Source organism: Enhydra lutris, unplaced genomic scaffold (assembly GCF_002288905.1).
Source record: "Enhydra lutris kenyoni isolate GAN:26980312 unplaced genomic scaffold, ASM228890v2 scaffoldscaffold12, whole genome shotgun sequence".
In the NCBI taxonomy this organism is placed as follows: domain Eukaryota; kingdom Metazoa; phylum Chordata; class Mammalia; order Carnivora; family Mustelidae; genus Enhydra; species Enhydra lutris.
This window is the reverse complement of record NW_019154096.1, coordinates 44,440,288-44,450,182: the sequence shown is the minus strand read 5'-3', so window position 1 is coordinate 44,450,182 and position 9,895 is coordinate 44,440,288. Positions and strand designations below refer to the sequence as shown.

The following is a 9,895-nucleotide window of genomic DNA, read 5'->3' as shown; positions in this document are numbered from 1 at the left end:
CCAATTTAGATTCTGTTTTCAGTCTTTAACAGTGATATTGTCCTGAATGTTTTTTGCTATTTGTCACAGCTGTTATCAATTTGGTCCCATCTGTGTTCTATCTTTCAATGATTCTTAATAATTTGCATGTTCTTATCCTCTTATGCTTTATATCCTCTATATCCTCTGTAGCTATATCTGAATAAATAAGTGTATATCTCTCTATATATTTATCTGTTCTCTCACTTTAGAGGATTTGATGCAAGAGAATATTGGAGCGGGTGCTCCATCCACAATCTTGATGGACCCTTGAAAATATTTTTACATTTGAAACCACTGAGAAATATAGAATGTGCTAGGTTTTTAGGGGGCAGTTCAGCAACAATTCTCCACCCACTCTTCTCTTCCTTGTGTTGCACAGGCTGAAGACCTGGGTACTATATTCCCCAGGATTCCTAATGCCACTGGGGCACTTTCAAGAAGAGAGGCCATATGGCTCCTGAGGTGGCTGCATAGGCACATGGCCTGCAGAGGGACAGATGTGAGGTTAGATGAGTGACTCCTTTGTGTGAGCCTGTGAGTCAGCAGTAATCATTTCCCATGATTCTTATTCTTCCTGAGTTTTTGAGCACAGCAATGACTTTCCTGATCCTAGCCTCGCTCATCATCCCAATGCTTTCTAACTCTCTAATCTCTCTGTATTTGACATGCCTCAAGCAATTTCTGCTTTCTTGACCAAACTCTGCTTGGTACATAGAGTTTCAATAACTTACCACTCTTAATTAGGATTTGAACCCATATTTGTCCAACTTGTGATAACATGTATCTTGATGAATTCTAGATCTTTCTTTTTTTTCCAGACTCTTCTGAGATGATCTACAGCCCTCAATGGTGAATAGTATGTTTAGAATTTTGTGGGAGGATGAGATTATATATTGTCTTAAATAATACTTCATATCCCTTTGAGATTTCTTAGGCCCACTTGGCGAAGTTAGTGTAAAAATAGAGGTGCAAAAAAATGAAAGAGAATTATTTGAAGATTTAAGTTATCCCCTCTGTTATTTTGCATAGCCATGGGTTGAAGAGGGAGGGAAAACAAAAAATGTATTGTGATTTGAGGTGATGTGACTGATTGATCCTATCATCCCTATATTTGTATGTATGTGTGGACGTTTTGAAATATTCAATTCCAGTCATCGCCAATATTTCTTATATAATGTGAATATTATCCAGATGGGACTGATTTAGTTTCAAGTTCATTCTTCAGTTTGACTCAGGAAGAATAAATTAAAAATCACAGTGTTGTTTCTACTAGTGAAGATTTGCCATTGTCTTATAAAAGCTAACAACTAAATTTAGAAACCTGCTTATTTGAACGTTATATTGTCATTTCAGAAGCCACCCATTTTATTTTCCTGTAAATAACTAGTCTGCAACTGTTTTAGTTTTATATTCATCAGTGTGTTTAAACATTCTCTGAAAGGACAGAGAGTGAATGTTGGGTTAACAATGAAACAATTGATTTAATTGCAAAATAGATACCTAAGGTATTGCTTTGAAAATTCATGACTGAGCAAAATATGAAGTGTAAAGGAAGAAATCTAGAGAAGTACTTGTGTTGCTATGGGAACAGATTTGTAGATGACCTCAAAAAGAGCATCAATTTGCTAGGATGCTTCTTTTGTGTAGTTTTACTCTTCATTTGTAAATGTTATATGTTTGACTCCTCCCCTCCCAAAACCCAAAAAGGTTGAAAATTATTATTTTAGTATTTTCATGATGGCTCAGATAACAAATCACACAGGTGATCAGATATACCCAAAATAATCTAACCAATATAAATTTTTGTGTTTTTTTTTTAAATTTAAAAAATTTTTCAAATAGTGTGCAAATTTCAATTTCTTGTAGTGATGGGCGAGGTTTTCAGGCTCATCCCCTCCTGTCCACTGCCATCTACATGTATCACTCACACCCTAAAGAAAAATGGTTGAAGAGGGCGCCTGGGTGGCTCAGTGGGTTAAGCCGCTGCCTTCGGCTCAGGTCATGATCTCGGGGTCCTGGGATCGAGTCCCGCATCGGGCTCTTTGCTCAGCAGGGAGCCTGCTTCCCTCTCTCCCTCTCTGCCTGCCTCTTTGTCTACTTGTGATCTCTCTCTGTCAAATAAATAAATAAAATCTTTTAAAAAAAAAAAAAAAAAAAAAAAAAGAAAAATGGTTGAAGAAAACATTTTGGGGGAATATAATTAAAATAAAAAAGTTGATAAAGTAACAAAAAATTACCTGGATAAAATGGAAGGAACAGTGAAAACCCAGAGAGGTAAACTGACCCAAATCTGCTCTTGCCTAGAGATATTTTTTTTTCAATTTGAATTTTGATGTAGACAACATCAAAGGGCAAAGGAAACAAATCAAATTCCAGGACACAGATATGGAATCTAATAGAAGACTCTATTCAAATAAACTGGTCCTAATTAGCTATATACACAGAATAAAAGGGACCTGAAAGTAAGCCTAGTTTCTACCCAACTCCAGGTCCTAAGTCTTGTTTTGTAATTGAGCAAAGCAGGGAGGATCTTCCTGAAAATGTATGGCCACAGACGTGCCCTTGCATATATTTTCAGGCCAGATTCACATTGTTTGATTAGTTCAGAAATTCTCAAGTTGCATATTAAGTTTTTTGGTCACAGAATGATTCATCTTTCTACATGCAGGTACAACTGCAAAACTCTGGAGTAATGGGCAGTCATTCTAGATGTTAAATTGTGATTATAACAATTTTTTTCAAAACACTAAGCAATAGTAGTCAAGATAACCAAGCACAGAAGAAGGTAAGGCACCATGAGTGAGCACCAGCAGAAATAACAAAAATACACAGATCTGCAAATATTCACATATGGAGCACTCACATTACAAAACACTTATATTCCTATGCCTACATAAATAAAAGGAAGACTTAAAAATACCCTATAGCCAAAAGGAAACAATAAAACATGACCTAATTGATTTCAAAACCAACAAGGAATTCTATAAATTAAAATATTAGTCAAAATGAAATCTTTGTAAATTAGACAAAACCTAAGAAAGAATTAGTAAACTGGAAGATAGAGGAGAAGAAATTACTGGGAATGCAACATGTAGGCACAAAAAGATGGAGAATATTGAAAAGAGGTTAAGAGGCATGGAAGACAGTGAGAAATTCTAACATGTTTGGAGTTCTAAACTGGCAAGATAATAAGGCATTAGAATTTTATTTTTGCATACAAATTTAGACCATGTTGATTTATGATTTATAGTTTTCCCGCCATTGTGAAGAGACATGACCGGTGTAATCTGCGTATATGTTTTGAGAACATTGTAATAGGATTTTTTAAAAAAGATTTATGTATTTTAGAGGGCTTGGGTAGGGACAGAGGGAAAGGGATAAAGAGAATCTCAAGCAGACTCCCCACTGAGTGCAGAGCCTGACCTGAGGCTTGATCCCTCCTTGACCCTGAGATCATGACCTGAGCCAAAATCAAGAGTCAGACACTTAACCACCTGAGCCACCAAGAAGCCCTTGTATTATGATTTCATTTTAACATTGATAGTACATCACAACACTATTGTATTATAATATTACACATTAAAACAAAGCTTTTAAAATATTGGTTATATGAACAAACATTTAATAAATTATAACTACAGGATGTAATGTTCAACACATTGAATTATAATTACTGTCTCACTAAAACTCACAAACTTAAAAAGAACCACTAGAGCTATTTCATTTACCTTTTCTGAGTTAAAACATTCTTCTATTAAAAAGAGAAAATTGGGGCACCTGGGTGGCTCAGTTGTTAACTGTCTGCCTTTGGCTCAGGTCATGATCCCAGGGTCCTGGGATTGAGCCCCACATCAGGCTCACTGCTCAGTGGGAGGCCTGCTTCTCCCTTTCCCACTCCCCCTGCTTGTATGCCCTCTCTTGCTATCTTTCTCTCTGTGTCAAATAAATAAATAAAATCTTAAAAAAAGAAAAGAAAAAGAAAATTGTTTGAATATATAGGTGGCCTTTCTAGTTTATTGATCACTGAATTTAACAATCATCATATTTTCTTCCCTGGTTTTATAAAAGTAGTATTCCTTAAAAAAAAAAAAAGGCAAAAACAAACAGAAGTTACTAATAGTTGGCTGTGACATCTAGGAGAACTAGACCATTGTCTTTGCTTTAAAAAAAAAAGTTTCTTTTTTTTTGCTTGACTCAGAGACAGAGATCACAAGTAGCCAGAGAGGCAGGCAAAGGGAGAGGAAGAAGCAGGCTCCCTGCTGAGCAGAGAGCCCGATTCGGGTCAAGATCCTAGGACCCTGGGATCATGACCTGAGCTGAAGGCAGAGGCTCAACCCACTGAGCCACCCAGGTACCCTGTCTTTGTTTTAAAAAGGACTGGAAAAGTCATGTATAATTATGTAAACAGGAAGTATAATGGAATTTCAGAAATAGCTGATTCATGAGAAATATCTGGCACAGAGAAGGCCTGAAATGTGTCAACATCTGTAATGATAAAGGCCATTAATTCCAAATAAATGAGGTGAAAGGAACTGAGGTGTCATTGAGTTCAATCTGCAGAAGATAATTGTCTTCAAAATGCTTGAAAGATTTTCATTAATACAAAAAAAAAAATGTTTCCAGGGATGAGTAATATAGGGTGACCAAATACTTCTATATCACATGTCCACATCAACCCCTTTATCTTCTGTAACCCTTTTGATTTTTTGTTATCTAAAAAAATCTTGCTGTAATTGACATACAGTAAATTTCATGGGTTAAAATGTACAGTTGGTGAATTTGAGACCTGTACACACCCATACAGCTGTCATTACAATCAAGATGTCAAGCCCTGCTGTCCCTCCTCCCCCACAGCTCTCTCAGCCCCTTTGTAGTCCCTTCCCTCCTCCGTCTCCATTCCCAGGCAATCACTAATCCGATTTTTTCACTATTGAATAGTTTGCATTTTCTACAACTTGATAAAAATGGAATCATACAATATTTACTCTTTTTTATTTCATCTGGCTTACTTGATCATAATGATTTCGAGATTTATCTATACTGTTATGTGTATAAGTAGTTCATTCTTTTTATTGTGGAGTAATATTCCAATATGGGGGTGTGACACAACTTGTTCACTCACCTATTGGTGGACATTTGGATTGATTTCTTTTTTGGCTGTTACAGAACTGCTCTGAATATTTACACAAGTTTATATGGACATATGCTTTCATTTATTTTGCACAGATACCAAGGAGAGAAGTAGAGAAGTGCCTGTATCATATGCTAGGTTTATGTTTAATTTAAAGGAAATGGCAAAGCTCTTTTTCAAAGTGATTATAACACATTACATTCCTTTCAGCTGTGTTTGAGGGTCCTCGTTGCTCTGCATCCCCCCTACTGCTTTATATGGGTAGATTTTTTTTTAAAACAATTTGAGTGAGTAGTGCTACCTGTCATTTTAATTTTAATTTCCATAGTGATTAGAATACATCTTCATTGGTGAAGTGTTTGCTCAAGTTGTTTGGCCATTTTTTAATTGTTTTTTTTTTTTTCTTATGTAGTTTTAAGAGTTCTTCATGTATATGTGGGTATGTATATTTTTCTGATGATGGAACACAAAATATTGTGAAGATTTTCAGAGGAAAATTTCAAGAAGATAATTGCTTGGAAACTATTAAGACACACTTATCTATAAATTTAAGAAGCCAGGTGTATAATAGAAAAAATAAGTAGAAATCCATACTCAGTAGCTGAGTTTGATTTTAATGACACAGCACAACAACAGAGAAAAAGAGACATTTTAAAATTATCCAGAGAACAAAGACAGTTGATTCAAAGGAATAGCAATTTCTTAGCAGGAATAAATAGAAGGCAGCGGACCAGGGGAATTATAACTTCGCATAATTACTTTTTATTTGTCCTTCATTCCTTTTGCATCTCAGACCTTCCATCTGGGGATCAATTTCCTTCTAGTAGACATGCAAACATGATGGATTCTTTTAATGAAGAGGAAACCATTTGTTTTGCTTACCTGAAAACATACTTTGTTTTCAATCTTGGAATGTGTTTTTCTGGGTTTAAAACTCCAGGTTACCAAACTATTTCCTTCCAGCCGATTTTACTGTTGGGTTGGCTTCTGACTTGCGTTGTTGCTGTTGGGAGGTTATCTCATAGTCGAACTACTGCCTCTTTGAAAGTAACCTTTTATTTCTGGCCTTTTAACATCCTAGGTTTGTTATAAGGATTCTGCGGTTTTACCATAATGTGGATTTCTTTTAATCTATCTTGCCCTGGATTTCTCTCAGGCTTCCTGAATCTACAGTTTAGGTCGTTCATTAGTTTGGGAAAATTCTCAACAGTTTTTTTTTTCCCCTCCAAATATTGCTTTTGCCCTATTTATTCTTTCCTTACATTCTAGAACTTGGATTAAGTATATATTAGACCTCCTCATTCCAGTTCTCCATGTCTGTTCAACTTGCTTTAAAAAAAAACAAACAACTTTAGTTGAGAGAGGGAGAGAGAGAGAGAGAGAGCATGAGTGAGGGGTCAGAGGGAGAGGCAGAGAGAGAAGCAGACTCCCTGCTGAGCAGGGAGCCCATTGCAGGACTTGATCCCAGGACCGCAAGATCATGACCTGAGCCAAAGACAGACACCTAACCGACTGAGCCACCCTGGTTTTCCATCTTGCTTTTATATATTTTTCAATTTTGTGAACCTTTGAGCTTCCTTCTTTTTAATTCATTTTCATCTTTTTCCTGTTTAATGACTCTTTGATTTTAATTCTAATATAGTTAACATATAGTGTTATATTAGTTTCAGGAGCACAATATAATGATCCAACAATTCTATACTCAGTGCTCATCATGGTAAGTGTCTTCTTAATCCCCTTCACTCAGTTCCTCCATCCCCTCCACCTCCCCTCTGGTAACCATCAATTAAATTAATTAAGAATTTGTTTTTTGGTTTAGTCTCTGTTTTTTTTCTTCTTTGTTTCTTAAATTCTATGTATGAGTGAGACCATGTGGTATTTGTCTTTCTCTCACTGATTTCACTTAGCATTATACTCTTTATCTAGATACTTCTTGCAAATGGCAAGATATCATTCTTTTTATGGCTGAGTATTCCTGTGTGTATACACATACATATGATACTCTTCTTTATTAATTCATCTATTAATGGACATTGGGATTGCTTCCATAGTTTGGCTGTTGTAAATAATCCTGCAGTAAACAGAGGGGTGCATACATCTTCTTGAATTTGTGTTTTTGTATTTTGGAAGAAAATACCCAGTAGTGGAATACTGGGTCATAGAGTAATCCTATTTTAACTTTTTGAGGGATCTGCATATTGTTTTCCAGAGTGCCTGCACCAGTTTGCATTCCCACCAATAGTGTAGGCAGGTTCCTTTCACTCCACCTCCTTGCCACCACTTGTTGTCTCTTGTGTTTATGATTTTAGCCATTCTGACAGGTGTGAGGTAATACCTCATTGTGGTTTTATTTGCATTTCCTTTATGATGAGTGATGCTGAGCATCTTTTTGTATGTTTCTTGGCCATCTGGATATAGGAGAGAGGTCTGTTCATGTTTTCTGCCCATTTTTTGGAGGGCAGAACTTTTTTTATCAGGCCTCAGGGGCTGCGGGCCAACAGGACGGGGGCATCAGCAATAAAGGTGGTCAGCCTGGATGTTGGCGGGACATCTCATCTTCCCACCTGCCCCCATTGCCGAGCAGTTTCTCCTGTTGTACAGCAGCTCCTGTGTTTCTCTGTGGGGAACTCAAAGTTGGGACCCTTGGTGTTGGCGTCCATGAGGCATGCCACCTGGCAGAAGCCACAGTAGATGCACTTGGTCATATCCATGTCCTGGTGGGTGGCCGGGCAGCTGCCACTGGCGGTGGGCTCAACCTTGGTGGTGATGTCCTGGACAGGGCAAACAGCTACACAAAGCTTATAGGCAAGGCAGGCAGTGCTCCTCTCCAGATGGATAGTGGCACAGTGCATGCAGACTGCCCCCCTGTAAGCGTGGGCTCAGCTGGCCCTTCTTGAGTGGATAGTTGATGACGGCAGGCTTGAGTTTATTTTTGTGTATGGTGAGAGGAAGGAGTCTAGTTTCATTCTTCTGTATATTGTTGTCCAGTTTGCCCACCATTTATTGAAGAGATTTCTTCCCATCGCATATTCTTGCCTCTTGTCAAAGATTAATTGATAATATAACCATTGTTTTTTTTTTCTTTTTTTCTAGACTCTTTATTCTTTTCCATTGATCTATGTTTCTATTTTTAGGCCAGTACTTTTCTGTTTTGATTGCTACACCTTTGTAGTGTATTTTGAAATCTGGGATGGTGAGACTTTCAGTTTTGTTGCTCTTTTTCAAATTGTTTTGGCTATGCAAGGTCTTTTGTAGTTTCATACAAATTTTAGAATTGTTCTAACTCTTTGAAAAAAAAAACGCTGGTGGTATTTTGATAGGGATTGGATTAAATCTGTAGATTGCTTTGGGTAGAATAGATGTTTTAACAATATTTGTTCTTCTACTCCATGAACATGGAATATCTTTCCATTTCTTTGTGTCATCTTCAGTTTCTTTTTATCAGCATTTTTAAGTTTTCAGAGTGCAGGTCTTTTGTCTTGGGTTTATTCCTACCTTTCTTATTTTTGGTGCAGTTGTAAATGGGATTGATTCCTTAATTTCCACTTCCACTTCTTTATTATTGGTGTATGGAAATGCAACATATTTCTGTACATTGATATTTGAATCCTATGACTTTCCTGAATTCATTTATCAATTCTAGCAGTTTATTGGTGGAGTTCTTAGGGTTTTCTATGTGTAATATGTCACCTGCAAATAGTGAAAGTTTTTTATTTACTGCTGATTTGGACACCTCTTCTTTTGTTTTGTTGTCTGTTTGCTATGGCTAGGACTTCCAGTACTATGCTGAGTAAAAGTGGTGAGTGGTCATCACTGTCTTGTTCCTGATCGTAGGGGAGAAGCTCTCAGTTTTTTTCCCATTGAGGACTTTAGCTGTGTATTTTTCATATATGGCATTTATTATATTCACGTATGTTCCCTCTAAAGCTACTTTACTGGTTCTTTTTAAAAATTACATATGGAGGTTGTACTTTGTCAAATGCCTTTTCTGAATCTATTGAAAGGATCATATGGTTCTTATCCTTTCTTTTATTAATGTGATATATCATGTTGATTGATTTGTTAATATTGAATCACCCTTGCAACCCAGGAATAAGTCCCACTTGGTAGTGGTGAATGACTTTTTAAAGGTATTGTTGGATTTGATTTGTTACTATTTTGTCGGGGATTTTTGCATCTATGTTCATCAGAGATACTGGTCTGTAGTTACCTTTGTTGTTGTTTTTATCTGGTTTTGTTATCTTGGGAATGCGGACCTCACTGAATGAATTTTGAAGTTTTCCTTCCATCTGGCCCAGGTCTTCTGTTTGTTGGGAGATATTTGGTTACTGATTCAGTTTCTTTGCTGGTTATCAGTCTGTTTGAATTTATTTCTTCCTGTTTCAGTTTTGGTAGTTTTATTTCTAGGAATTTATTCATTTGTTCTAGGTTGTTCAACTTGTTGACATATAGTTTTTCATAATATTCTCTTATAGTGGTTTGTATTTCTCTGGTGGTGGTAGAGGTGGTGATTTCTCCTCATTTGTGATATTATTTATTTGGGTCTTTTCTCTTTTTGGTAAGCCTGGCTAGAGGTTTATAAATTTTATTAATTTTTTCAAAAAACCTGCTCCTGGTTTCATTGATTGGTTTGTTTTTTAGTTTTATATCATTTATTTCTGCTCTAATCTTTATTATGTCCTTTTGCTGATTTTAGTCTTTATTTGTTCCTTTTCTAGCCCCTTTTGGTGTAAGGTTTGGTTG

At 36.5% G+C, this 9,895-nt stretch overlaps 1 pseudogene; it reads right to left on the bottom strand.

Moving 5' to 3' along the window:
- Positions 1-7,663: 7,663 nt before the first annotated feature.
- LOC111145010 lies at positions 7,664-8,152 on the bottom strand (annotated as a pseudogene).
- Positions 8,153-9,895: the final 1,743 nt, after the last annotated feature.